At 44.9% G+C, this 14,735-nt stretch overlaps 3 protein-coding genes across 5 annotated transcripts in view; 1 reads left to right on the top strand and 2 right to left on the bottom strand.

The window, feature by feature from the left end:
• Positions 1-14,735, bottom strand: part of LOC148142996 (endogenous retrovirus group 3 member 1 Env polyprotein-like) — a 512,937-nt gene that overhangs the window by 121,579 nt on the left and 376,623 nt on the right. The window lies entirely within an intron of this gene.
• Positions 1-14,735, bottom strand: part of LOC148143001 (uncharacterized) — a 323,712-nt gene that overhangs the window by 252,199 nt on the left and 56,778 nt on the right. The window lies entirely within an intron of this gene.
• LOC148143002 (uncharacterized) overlaps positions 1-14,735 on the top strand; it is an 86,529-nt gene that overhangs the window by 47,020 nt on the left and 24,774 nt on the right. The gene's annotated exons all lie outside the window — the stretch shown is intronic.

The raw sequence follows: 14,735 nt of genomic DNA, 5'->3' as shown, positions 1-14,735 counted from the left end.
GAGATGGCCCTCAGCAGTTCTTCCCACCTACTGAGACACCAGTGGGTCCACACTGAGGAGAGGCCGTTCTTCTGCCCCGAGTGCAGGAAGGGCTTTGCTCTTTCCTCCGACCTGCTGGCCCATTGGTGAGTCCACATGGGGGAGTGGTCGTTCAGTTGCCCTAAGTGCAGGAAGTCCTTCAGCAATTCCTCAGCCCTGCTGAGGCACCAGTCCATCCACACCTGGGAGAAGCCGTTCTCCTGCCCCGAGTGTGGGAAGGGCTTTATCCGCTCCTCCACACTGCGGAAGCACCAGCTGGTCCACACGGGGGCGGGGGGGGGGGGGGGGGGGGTGGAGGCCATTCTGCTGACCTGAGTGCGGGAAGGCCTTCATCAATTCCTCCACCCTGCTGAAACACCTGTGTGTCCTTCAGCAGTGGGAGGCCCTTCAGCTGGCCCGAGTGTGGGAAGAGGTTCATGTTTGCTTGCAACTTGCGGAAGCACCAGCGGGGGCACTGCTGCTCATTGAGCCAGGGACTGCACATCGTCAATGAAATGATCCAAATAAACCTCAGACCGCAAGACCATCGGAGCAGAAGTTAGGCCATTGGGCCCGTCGAGTCGACTCTGCCATTCGTTAGAGACAAGAATAGTGCAGATGAGATTAGCTACAGGAAATAGCCATTTGTCCCAACAAGTCCACACAAACCCTCCGAAGAGTAACCCATCCACACCCATTTCCCTCTAACTAATGTACCTAACTCTATGGGCAATTAAGCATGGCCAATCAACATGACCTGCACATCTTTGGTTTATGTAAGAAGACAGGATCGCCCAGAGAAAACCCATGCAGACACTGGGAGATTGTGCAAACTCCTCACAGACAGCTATCCAAGGCTGGAATCAAACCGTGCGCTGTCAGGCTGCAGTGGTAACCACTGAGCCACTACATATTGCAACCCGAAGTTGCAAGCAGGAGGTTGGGAGAATACAGCCTCAGAATGTGGAGTAGTCAGCGTTTTGAGTATTAACCCTTCTTCAGGACTGAAACGTTAACTTCTCCATGAGAAACGATTTATGGGAATGATGCTGGGGGTTGTAGGGTTTGAGCTCCAGGGAGAGGCTGAATAGGCTGGAGCTGTTTTACCTGAAGCATCGGAGGCAGAGGAGTGACCTAATAGAAGTTACAAAATCATGAGGGGTATGGACAGGGTAATAGACAAGGTCTTTTCTCAGGAGTGGGGGAGTCCAGAACTAGAGGGCATAGGTTTAGGGTGAGAGGCGAAATATATTAAAGAGCCAACGTCTTCATGCAGGGGCTGGTACATATATGAAATGAGCTGCCAGAATATATGGGTCAGGTGCTGTCAAATGGGACTAGATTAATTTAGGATATCAGGTCAGCATGGACAAGTTGGACTGAAGGGTCTGTTTCCATGCTGTACGTGTCTCTGACTACTGGTCCTGATGTAATTTTAAAATAGGGTCCAAGTAACTTTGAATAGTTCAATCTTATTGAGCTCACTTCCTGAAAAGTTTCAAATGAATCATCTGAGCGATACTGTTTAAACATGCAAAGTTGGACAAAGTATCCCATCAAGTTCAACACAAACCCAGAGTTGAAGAAGTCAGAAGTCAGAACACCAAGGGGACCAAACTGATCACAATATTCCAGGTGCAACCTTATCAACGTCCTGTATAACTACAACATAACTTGCCAACATCTATACTCAATTCCCTAATTGATGAAGGCCAGTGTGCTGAAACCTTTCTTCACTGCCTTGTGTACCAATGTAATCAGAGATATAGGACCTACTTTAAACTGATCCACAATCCAGCTACTGGGAGCCCAGAAACAGAGTAGTGCTGCGTGAGTGTGCTGGGCACATAACCCAGAGGTCGATGGGTAAAAACCATGTGATGCTATTGTCCAATGTCTCCGTAAGCTGCTTTCATTTACAATGGTGCTCTGTTCTGTATGTTGCCTTTGCATCTGCTTCCCAAAGCTTCTTCAGTGGAGGAGTGGCAACTGGAGCCCAGGAGTTCAACGACCCGCCGGAGCTTGAGGAAGGTCCAAGCTCCAAGAAGCGGGGGGTAAGGCTGGAGGCTGGATTTGCTCAAGGCTTGTATTTTTAACTCATTTAAATGATACCTACTGTATGGGGCTATGGTTTACATTAAAACCGGAGGATCATATCAGAGTGTTTATATTGAGCAGCGGTAGTTGGTAAAATACACTCCCTGGAGGAGCACCTTCTATGATGCTGCATTTCTTGCTTTGTGCCCTTCCCCCATTTCTTATCTCCCAGCTTGGTTTTATGTTTTTTTGGTTAAATTTAATTTCATATTAATCAGACTGGGTATTGACTGTGTGCTATTAATTTGCTTCTTCGAATATTGAAAGTCAAAATTAATGGTGTAATTTCATTTCTGATGTCAGAGTTTGACATTGAATGTGCAGATGTGAATACCAGTAAGTTGTGAAAATACATCAAGAACTTGTGGTTTTTAACAAAAAGAGCAGTTCACTGATATTCATGGCATTGTCTTATTTGGGAGTGATGATTCAAATCTGACCAGCAAACCGTTTCATGCAGTCACCCAATTTAGTTAAAATTTTCATTAATTTAATTAAAGAAAAGAACTCTGGCAGGCTAAGATTTATGCAATCTATTTATAAGATGATGTCCATTGCTTGCAATATGGTCTCATCCACATTGGGGAAACTGGACGCCAACTCGCGGAACGTTTCAGGGAACAGCTCTGGGACACTAAAACTAAACGACCGACGCCCTGTGGCTGAACGCTTTAACTCGCTCTCCCATTCCGCCAAGGACATGCAAGTCCTGGGCTGCCTCCACTGCCAAACTCTTGCTAACCAACGCTTGTAAGAAAAACACCTCACCTTCTGACTTGGGACCCTCCAACCACATGGTATCAATGTAGATTTCATCAGTTTCCTCATTTCCTCTCCCCCACCTTGTCCCAGATCCAACCTTCCAATTCGACACCAACCTCTTGACCTGTCATACCTGTCCACCTTGCTTCTCACCTATTTGCTCCACCCTCATCTCTGACCTATTACCATCAATCCCTACCTCCATCTACCTATTGCATTCCCAGCTGCCATTCATCCAGCCCCACTTCCTTCCCATTTACCTCTCAGCCCCCTTGGGCCACCCTTTATTCCTGATGAAGAGCTTATGCTCTAAACCAAGACTGTTATGAAACAACATTCTCAACAAATAGGAAATAGTTCCCAAGTCAGATTTCATTCCCTCTTCTGTTTCCCAGTTCTTTCAGAAATAAGAAATATCTTTTTCTTCCACTAGAAAGTGATCTTCCACTTTGCGCTGTCTGAAGTGTTATGCCACATTATTACTTCAGCCACCTTTTAAGAATCGTTTCAACCTGTTTTTCTAACAATTGTGGAGGTGACCAAAAGAAAACATTTCACTCCTCCTCAATGCCCCATTTCTCCTCCTATGAGCCACTTTGTCATGTTGTCTATGTTACAAGCAGCCGAGTGCACTTGGTTTCTGAATTGAAATTTGGCCATTGAAGTGATCAGAATTAATATTTATCGATGGATAGCTGTGTCTGCACTAACTGTAATTATCCACCAATACGATGTCGTTTGTTCCACCAAAACTGGAAACAATGATCTGTGTTTATATTGCAGTCGGATGTAGAAAATCATCCCAGCGATCTTCACGTTATTATAGTTTACTGTGGCCATAACAGCATTGCGTGGCAGTTTGTTGTGACTAAAACTTGGATGGAAAGAATGTAGATTGGTGAGAAGGCAAAATGGCAGTGTCTCTGGCCACAATCGATCAGTCTGGCTTGATTATATGAGTGGCGGCTGTTCAAGAGCAACTTCCACTCCATCACTTCAACCAGCAAGAGGAGATAAGTGTGAACACAACATTCCAACTGTGACATATACGCATTGCTTCGATGTTATTGATCAAAATCCTGGAACTCGCTCCTGAACCTTTATTATAGACCACATCATATTTGTGAAGTAATTTAAGAGGTAGCTCACCACCACTTTTTCAAGGACGGTTTGGGAAGACTTGCTGGCAGAGCCAATGATATGCACATGATATTGGAAACAGTCTAATCGTATGGATAGATGATTGGCTAACCAATGATACAGGAGGGATAAGGTGCATGCTCAGGATCGCAACTTACAACTAGCAACGTTCCACAGGGATCAGTGCAGGGGCACAAAATTATTTACTATATTTATATGAATTACTTGGATAAGTAAAGTGAAAGTACTATTGCCAGGACTGCAGTTGATTAGAATGCAGGTGGTAAGGATGACATGAACTCTTCATCCAAGTTCAGTGAGTAATAGGGAAGGCAAAAGGGAGATTGGCCTTTAAATGGAGTACAAAAGTAGGGAGGTTATCGTGAACCTCCGCCTGGAGGTTTTGATTGAAAGTGCAGTGAAGATTCAACCAGCTGACAGTGGATCTGAATCACATGTAGATCAGACCAGGTTTGGACAGCAGGAAACCAGATAAGTTTTTACAACAAACCACAACGATTTCATCATTTGACTCTTAATTCCAGATTTATATTGAATTCAGATTCCAACATCTGCCGTGGCAGGTTTTGAACCCAAGTCCCGTGAACATTACCTGGGTGAATGGTCTGGTGACAATAAAGTGGCCATCGCCTGCCCTGAACACATTGGCATATTGTGTTCAGAGGTAACAAAGGAGCAAGAGGTTTCAGCAGCTGCTAAGTTGTTGATATTACACAAGGGAACATCAGCACTCTCAGTAATGGCACATACTGAAGCCAGGGCCCTGTATCAGAGGTAAGGGCTCGGGATCCACAAGAAATAGGAACAGCAATACGCCATTCAGCCTCTTGAGCCTGCTCCTCCATTCAGTAGGATCGTGGATGATCTGGCATTCCCCACATCCACTTTCCTGCCCTTTCCCTTGAACTGTTCATCCTCCGACTGATCACGAATCTATCGATCCTAGTTTTAAATGTGACAAGAAGGATGTCAACAGAGTTACTGGGGTTGGGGGAGGGGCGGGGGGTGCTCAGGTCGAACTTGGGGACTAAAACAATGGCTTCACACTTCACAATATTTAACTAAGGGAATGTTTATGGTTATCCAATGCTGGAAATTGGGCAGGCATTCAGATGAAATTATTGGTAAATTATGAATGACAGAGGAGTCGGGAGAGAAGTGGTGTTCAGGCACAGTTGGATATCATCAGTATAGATGCCAACACCAGCAGCTACGGTTAAATAAATAAGAACGGAAGACGCTAAAAGCAGACCCTCCCAGAGGATACAGCGATGTTGGAGAGGGTCAGTACTGTCATTAACCCTGATCAAGGCTGTCCGCAGGTCGACGAGGGAATGTTCATTCCTGTCACCGTTACAAAGGATGTCAAATATGACCTTGATAAGAACTGTTTCAGGGGTAGAAACCAGACTCGAGGGCTTTAAATATAGAATTCTGGAAAAGATGGGAATGGCTAATTCAATAATGTTACATCCAAACCAACACTTCCATTGGTGCGATAATTATAGAAGTGTTTTGGTTTTTATTTAGATGATTCTCAGCAATACTGAGTAAGAAGCAACAAAATTAACACAAGAAATATTGCAATTGCTACAATATGCCTGCTCCCAATAGGAGACCATCTGGTGTTCACTTAACTGTCTGCAAGGCGCAATATTGGAAAGGAATTATCCAGTTCATAGCTATAAGAGGGGAGACACAGACTGCTTGATACAAAGGGCGGGAGTAGGCCACTCGGCCCTACGAGCCTGCTGCAACATTCAATAAGATCATGGCTGATCTGAATACAACCTCAGCTCTACATTCCTCCACATTCCCGACAATCTGTCACCCACTTGGTTAGCAAGAACCTATCTACCTCTGCCTTAAAGATTTTGAATTCACTGCCTTTTGAGGAAGACACACAACCATGAGAAAGAAAAAAAATCATCCTCATTTTTGTCTTCTACTTTTAAAATATGACCCTCTATTTTCAGATATTAAGATAGGAATACAAGCTGCATTCAAATAATACCTGTGGTACAGTTAACTATCTCAAAGTGCTTCACGTGAACATAATGAGAATTCCTTTAAAAATCACAAGAGTGGAGCACAGATTAGGACAGGTGACCAAAGACTTGGTCAAAGGGGCAGGTTTAGGGCAATATTTTAAACAGGTTCACTTTCCCAAACATCTGAGGACAAAGACGTAAAGAGCAAACACAAAATAGCAAAAGATGGGAAACAACAGTGTGGACATAATGTCACAGGATGAGTAATCCAGGGAACATGAGTTCAAATCCCACCACAGCAAGAGGTGAGATGTGAATAATTCAAATCATAAATGGGGAACACAAAATTAGTCTCAGTATGGTATCGATGGCACTGACGTCAATAGTCATAAAAGCCCATGTTCACCAATGTCCTTTCAGGAGGGAAACTGCCATGCTTACCTGGTCTGGCTTACATGTGACTCCAGAAACACAGCAATGTGGTTGACTCTTAAATTGCTCTCTGAATTGACATAAGCAAGACACCTTGCAATTCGGGATGGATAACAAACATCAACCTTGTGAAAGTGTCAGAACAGAAAGTGCTGGAGAAACTCAGCCAGTCTGGCAACACCGGTGGAGAGACAGAGAAAGAAACAGAGTCAATATCCTGACATGCGCCCAGAACACTTGTGAAGAAGGGTCACAGCACTTGAAATGCTAACTCTGCTTCTCTCTCCACTTGTGCTTCCAGTCCTATTGAGTTTCTCCAGCAATTGGTGCATTTTTGTGTTTCAGATCTCCAGCATTGCAGTTCTTTATTACACTGACTTAGGGAAGCTCAAATCCGATAATAGAATAAAACAGAAGGGCTGGAATTACTCAGCAAGTCTGGCAGCAGCTATGGAGATAAAAACAGTTAGTTCTTCGGGTCATTGAATGATCTTACATCGGGGACAAACTTTTGGCAAGCTGCAAGAGTAAAAGGCACTGGTGTAACTTCAACATCTGGGAGAACTCTCTCAGCCATGGAGGTCAGACTGACTCAGCATTCTGGTCCTGCTCATTACCTGTTAACTTCTTCATTTGTTGTTCTTGTTATATTTCTACATGGTTGACACATTCCTATGTTTTAAAATGATATTCCAAACTGACAGGAATTTTCCATGTAAGTAATCATACATTAGAGGGTTTGAAACGTGAATGTAACTTTTAAACAAAAAGTATTTATTCATGCATGGTGTGTGGGCATCGCTGGCAATGCTTGCATTTATACCATCCTTAACCACCCTGTGGTTGGTTGGAAAAGTGAATGAAGGTGTCTGAGAGTGTCTTGATCAGCACAGCAATCTCAAAGATGGGTGTGCTCAGGTAGAAGTACCCTCCACTCCCACAGCAAGTCTGCATTCACTTCAATTACAGATGCCATCTCACACTCCCAGGAAAAGGACAGCATGGGATTACAATCAGAATAAAGCTTCCTCTACTCTTAAATTGAAAGTGAAGCTACCTCAACACTGTCCCCAACAAACACTGTCAAGACAGAGAGAGCATTGGGTTAGATACAGAGAAAAACTCCCTCTACACTTCCCCATTCATTCAGTCCCAGGACAATGACAGCAAAGGGTTAAATAAACAGTACAGCTTCTTCCATTATGACTGACACTTAGTACGTTCTACACCAATCCTCAAGGAAAATTCAGAACTGAGCCTATTATCTGGTACTGAATTCACACACCCAAAGGGAATTACAGCAACAGAAAATCAGGTAAAACACACACAATGTACAACAAAACTAGACCGTTATTGGGATCTAAGATATTTAAATGAGAGGAGATATGATCCCTGCAATGATCTGAATGTGAGCTGAACAACTTTCTCACTTGAACAATATTCTCTGGGAATGCAATGTCCACCTCACTGCTGTCTATTCAGTTCCTCTGCTCTCGTTCAGGGCTGAGTTGCGGCTGACCACATGGTGGCGTGGGCGTCAAGAGGTTAGACAATTAAGGTCAACTTGGATTGAGGGCATCCTGTGTCAATCCAGTGAGGTCGAGGGTCGCTGATTTACTCAACTTATAATCGGGGACAAGGAGATGTCAGGCTGGGCTTGTATCAATTTGCGTTTAGAAGAAACAGATGATCTGATGAAGCAGTATAACATCTGGAGAGGACTGAATGTAAATGTAATGTCCACTCATTTCTAGCCAGAGACTAGCCTCTCATTTAAGATAGGAGAGTTTTGTTTTTCTCTCAAGTGTTCCCAAGTCTTTGAAATTCACTTCTTTAGAAAGCAGCATGTGGTGGTGTCACGGTGGGTAGCACTGCTGCCTCACGGCATCAGTGATCTGAGTTTGAACCCACCCTTTGTGAGGAGTTTGCACATTCTCCCCTTGTGTCTGCGTTGGTTTCCTCTGGTGCTCTGGCCTCCTACCACAGTCCAAAGGATGTGCAGGTGACTGCAGATTGACCATGGGAGATGCAGTGTTACAGAGATAGAGTAACGAACTGGTTTTGGGTGGGACGGTCAGTCAATGTTGACTCGATGGGCTGAATGGCCTACTTGCACGCAATTGACCTATATCAAGCAACAGTATACTCTTGCTTTATGGTTACCGGCATCAAATTACATTCGTGGTTTTGGTTATTTCATCGCTTACGTCATCATATTCAACCAACTGCAGCATCTCGAAACTTGCTTAATTACAATATCCAATATCAGCAGAGTACTTTTTCTTTTTGTCACGACCATTATCTTGAAATCTGACGTGTGACCTCTTCATTGCTGTCAAAGTTCCTTATTTGTCCCTACATTGTCATGGTTTTACTTTGTCGAATGACTTCCTGGCTTTTGCAGTTAAGACCCTATATTCTGCCCTCGTCAACACTTTCCCTTCCAATTCTGTACTAAAGATTTCATGAAAAACCTCAGAGTGTGGTGAGACTGTGGAACTCACTCCTATAGTGAATAGTTGGGGTGAAAGACATTACAACTAAGGGTAAGCAACCAAATACAAATGAATGTCACTCTCACCAGATTCACAACACAGTGAAATTAAAACATGCAATGTCCCTCAATTTCTCAACTGTTCCTAACCAGACTTGATGAAGAACAGATCTTGCACATCAACATTATAATTTAAACAAAAACCAACAATTATAAATACGGCAACTTTTCTAGGCCAAAGTTAAGGAGATAATCTAATTAATAGCAATGAATTAAACCCTTTGATCAAGTCCCCCATCATCTCAGAAATAGAAATTTCAGCGGCAAATTAAGAAAGAATTTTTTTAAAAAACTTACCAATTCAAACAAACAGTTTCCAACAATGTATTGCCAAGCCTTTGTGCAATACTTGGACTATGAGTGTTTCACAGACACGTAACTGTAAATCCAATTTAAAAGTCACTGCTGAATGTGAATAGACACCCCAAAGTATTCAGCTATTTCTTACAGGCTGGGACTCATTCCCAGAAAGTGCCAACAATTCTTTAAATGGACAGTAGAATCTAGAGAGAACAGCTCCTGGGCTCAACAAGCAGCAACGCCCAATGGAAGCAAAGTTGGCGGCGGGACAGGGCGGGGCAAGGGCATAAAACAAAAAAGCCCACTGACTCTCCCACTGCACACACACTGTCAGAATGCACAGGGACTCAGTCCTGGGAGTGACCCACAGCAGTTTCATCAAGAGGACCACACTTGATGAACAGATCTTGCACACCAGAATTATAATTTAAACAAGAACAAACAATTATGAATACCGCAAAGTTACTAGGGCAAAGTTAAACAAAATAATCCAGTTAATAGCGATGATTTAAGCCTTATGATCAAGTCCTCCACCATCCCATAGACAAAATTAAGGGGTAAATTAAGGAAGAGAATTTTTTAAATTATCAATTGAAGCAATCAATTCCCAACAATGGATTGCCAACCCGTTGGGCAATTCTTCGATGCTGAGTTGTTCACAGGCACATAACCGTAAATTTAATTCCAAAGTCACTGCTGAATGTGAATGGACACCCTGAAGTATTCAGCTATGTCTTACAGACTGGGGCTCGTTCCCAGACAGAGCCAATAATTCTTTAGCTGGACAGAAAACACTAGAGAGAACAGCTCCTGGTCTCAACGAGCAGCAGTGCCCACTGGAAGCAAAGTTGCGGGGGTGGGGAGCACGACTGCATAAAACAAAAAAATCCGACCGACTCTCCCGCTGTAAGCACTGTCAGAATGGGCAGGGGTTCAGTCCTGGCAGTGACCCACAGCAGTTTCACCAGCAGAATCAGATTTTTGGGAGCACTGGTGTGCCCGCTGGTGCTTCTGCAAGGTGCAGAATGATGAGAACCTCCGCCTGCACTCGGGGCAGGTGAACGGCCTCTCCCGGTATGGTCCCCGCCTGTGCCTCAGCAGGTGGGAGGAATTGCTGAAGGCCTGCCCGCACTCTGGGCAGGGGAAGGGCCTCTCCCCCGTATGGACCCGAAGGTGGGATGCCTGGTTAAAGCCCTTCCCGCACTTGAGGCAGGAGAACGGGCTCTCCCCGGTGTGGACCCGCTGGTGCCTCAGCAGGGCAGAGGTATCGTTGAAGGCCTTCCCGCATTTGGAGCAGCTGAAGGGCTTGTCCAATATGTGGACCCGGCAGTGGGTCAGCAGGACGGAGGAACAGCTGAAGGCCTTCCTGCATTCGGGGCAGGAGAATGGTCTCTCGCTTGTGTGACCCGCTGGTACCTCTGCAGGACAGAGGAAATGCTGAAGGTCTTCCCGCACTCAGGGCAGCTGAAGGGTCTCTCCCTAATGTGGACCCGCTGATGGCTCAGCAGGCGGGAGGAATTGTTGAAGCCCTTTCCGCACTCAGAGCAGGAGAACAGTCTCTCCCCGGTGTGACTGCGCCCATGAGTCTCCAGGTCAGATGGGAAACGGAAGCCTTTCCCACAGTCGCCACACTTCCATGGTTTCTCCACGGGACGGGATTCCTTAGGTTTCTCCATGACCGAAGCTTCACCTGCACACAAACGCGTGTACAGTACCTCTCTGCCGTGAATTCCTCTTCCCAGTCTGTATAACATTTACTGGATCCACAATCAGAGTGCTGCAACAGTAGGGTCTCTCTTCCAGTCTCACTGATGCTGAAAACGTACTGAAACAGGAACTAAAACGCTTGGTTCCTTCTCACAGAATCATGGTCGAAAATTGTTATAGTCCCGATGGATTCAGTGACTGTCAGACATTGACGTGAAATTGAGGACAGCAAATGCTGGAGAGTCAGAGTCAAAGTGCAATGCTGGAAAATCACAACAGATCAGGCAGCATCTGAGGAGCAGTCGAGTCAATGTTTCAGGCAAAGCCCTTCAGCTATTGATATTGAAACTTCCATCTTCAGATCTTCAAATAATCTGTAAAAAGAGATTACAAAAATCATCACTGTCAGTCCAGGTTAGAAATTCCAAACAAGCAATTCTACTTTACGCAGAACATTCTTTTCTTTTTCCACAAAATTGAAAGCACCATCCCACCCCCTCTCACCCCTCTATTCTCACTCCGCTCAAACTAATTCTCCCCATGGTACTGATTCAGGATCTTACAGAGACCGAAAAGTGAAAACATCAAGACAGACACCTCTGAATTTTGGATACATCCACCTGAAAGTTAGTATCTTTCACGATATGTAGGAGTGAGTAAGTCTGATTTTGGGAAGCAAAAAAAGTACCAATTCAGGATGAACCTTCAATGCAGCTTCTTGAGAAACAACCAGACACGGAATGGTTAACATCTGGGGAGGTGGAGGAAATGAGATATCAAGGCATTGGCACCGACACCAGACAGAAACTGAACATACAGGCATGGCAAACATTACGGGCAAGCCAGAGTCATTGAAATACACAGCACAAAAACAGGTCCTTCAGTCCAACTCATCCGTGCCGACCAGATAGCCTAAATTAATCTCGTCTCATTTACCAGCACTTGGCCCATATCCCTCTGAACTCTTCCTATTCATATATCCATCCAGACGCCTTTTAAATGCTATAATTGGACCTACATCCACTACTTCCTCCGGCAGATCATGCCTTACACTTGCCTCCCTCACGCCAAACATACTACCCTCCTGTTCTGGACTTCTCCCATCCCTGAGAAATGACTTTGTCTATTTAACCTATCCATACCTCGCATGACTCTATAAACGTCTGTAAGGTCACCCCTCAGCCTCTGGTATACCTGGGAAAACAGCTCAAGTAATGCACTGCGTTTACTTTTAGCTTCACACTCGCTGAACCTCCCTCCCGTGTAAAACATTGTTTCCCTCCCCAACACTGTCCATGGGAAAAGCCAAGAGTGCTGAGACTCTGGAGTTGGGGGAATGCCACGTAGAATTCCTACAATGTGGAAACACGCCATTCAGCCAAACACGTCCACGCAGACCATCCAAAGTGTAACCCATGCATACAATTTCCCCTATCCCATTACACTACACTACACTACACTTACTGCACACTCTGGGCCCATTTAGTATGGTCACTTCTCCCGAAACCGCACATCGTTAGACTTTGGGAGGAAACCAGAGCAGCCGGAGGAAACCCACGCAGACACGGCAGGGAGAATGTGCAAACTCCACACAGACAGTCGCCCCAAGGCTGGAATCGAACGCTGGTGCTTGGTGCAGTAACGCAGCAGTGCTTACCACTGATTGTGCTACTTACGTGTGCAAAAGGAGGTGGGGCCTGGGAACTTTGTTAATTGTACCACACAGTGGATTGTTGAGTCAGGTTAAATCTCACGGGATCCAGGGAGAGCTAATCAACTGGGTACAAAATTTAGAAGCGTGTTGTTGTAGATGCTGGAATCCTTCCTGAAAACAACAAATGCTGAAGATCACAGTGGGTCAGGCAGCGCTGTGCCACTCTATGACCGGATAGTGTGGATGTGGAGATGATGTTTCCACTAGGAGAAGGGTTGAGGATGCCAAGTCATTGAGGGCATTTAAGACAGAGATAGGTTCTTGATTAGTAAGGGGTCAAGGGTTATGAGGATAGGGCAGCAGAATGGGATGGAGAAATATATCAGCCATGATCGACTGGTGGAGTAGACTCGATGGGCCAAATGGCCTCATCCTGCTCCTGTGTATTATTGTCGTAAAGCGGAGCAGTAGTCTTAAGAGGTTCTCACAAACTATTTCAGAATCCTGAAGAGGAGTTGTTGGACTGGAAACCTTAACTCTGCTTTTTCTCCACATATGCTTCCAGTCCTGCTGAGTTTTTCCAGTGTTGTCAGTTTTTGTTTCAGTTTTCCAGCATTCACAGTTCTTTGTCTTATTTATCACAGTCATTTCTTGCCTTTCCCAAGTGTCTGGAACTTCATCTCCCTGATCTACAAACTGTTCAGTTACCCTAGAAATGACCGCTATCTCCTTATCAGAGTAGACCCCTTTGTTGCAAAATGATTGTTCAATTCTGTGACCAAAATAATTGCATTCGTAATTACTTACACCAGGGACTCTCAATATCTCAGGCAAGAACACAGCCAGATTTTTTCAGACAGTACATTTATGTGATTTGATACAAATCCCTATTCCCTACTTTACCAGCGTGCTGCTGGGAATGGAGGGTTTGAGTTAAGAAGAAGCTGGGACATTTTTCCAACGAAGCCTAGCAAGTTGACAGATAACTTTATAGAGATTTTTAAAATCAGGAGGGGGAAAAAATAAGGTGTCATTTCCTGGAGGCTCAGAATATTTTATTGCTCCAGAAGGTGTAAAAGGGGGTCAAAGATTCAGCAGAAATCGAGTAGAGCTGAGAACAGACAACATTTTACTCTGTGGGAACAGGGGGACCAGAGGACAGAGACATCAGGACCTGAAATCGAGCTGACACCAGACTACCATGTTATCAGTGCTTTGACAATGGCACTTCTGTGCGGGGCAGGTTGAATTATGAATTGAATAGTAACTTCCTCAAGGAGACTGTGCAGGAAGGGCCGGGCCTGTCTCTGTGGCGCAACTGGTCAGCGCGTTCGGCTGTTAACCGGAAGGTTGGTGGTTGGAGACCACCCCGAGACGGCGCGTTTGTTGTTCACGCTCAAACCGCTTTCTTGGCTGCAAAGATGCGCGTTTTTAATGGTGTCTGGAAAATGTTTCCCAAACGGAAATCTTTTCCACTGAGGAAGCACAAAGGGGTTTCTGAATTGATAGATTTTCTAACGTAAAGGACTGCGGATGCTTACAGTCCGAGACAGAAAGCGAAACTGCTGGAGCAACTCAGTACCTGGATGAGGAAAAAAAAGTTCTGAAATGTTGTCTCTGATTCTCTTTCTACAGATGCTGCCTGACCTGCTGAGTTGCTCCTGCAATTTCTGGTTTTGTTTTTAACTGAACGCCCATTTCATCTTTCGGGATGAAACACCCAGAATCGCCATTTGCAGATATTTAACCCTTTCGAAACCTGTGAAGTGATTGGATTCAAACAAACTCTGCAATGATTCACTCTTTCTCAGCTCCACAGGCAGAGAGACCTGGGAAATGAAGCTGTCAGTGTGGTTCTGTATTGGTGGGCCGAGTGGTGAATGCGATGGACATGAAATCCATTGCGGTTTCCCCACGCAGGTGTGAACCCTGCCGACTACAGTTGAGAACTGTCGTCAAAAAGAAAGGGAGATTGCTCCACGGTTTTTTTAAAGATGCAAATCAGTGGAGGGGTTGAAATATTTCAATCACATTGGGACTGGTCGGGAATCTGCAACCC

Source organism: Chiloscyllium plagiosum, unplaced genomic scaffold (assembly GCF_037043375.1).
Source record: "Chiloscyllium plagiosum isolate Xiang-an unplaced genomic scaffold, Cpla_swu_hap1 HiC_scaffold_27, whole genome shotgun sequence".
Taxonomy (NCBI): Eukaryota; Metazoa; Chordata; class Chondrichthyes; order Orectolobiformes; family Hemiscylliidae; genus Chiloscyllium; species Chiloscyllium plagiosum.
Note: the sequence above shows the minus strand (reverse complement) of the source record. Positions and strands in the feature narration are given on the sequence as shown.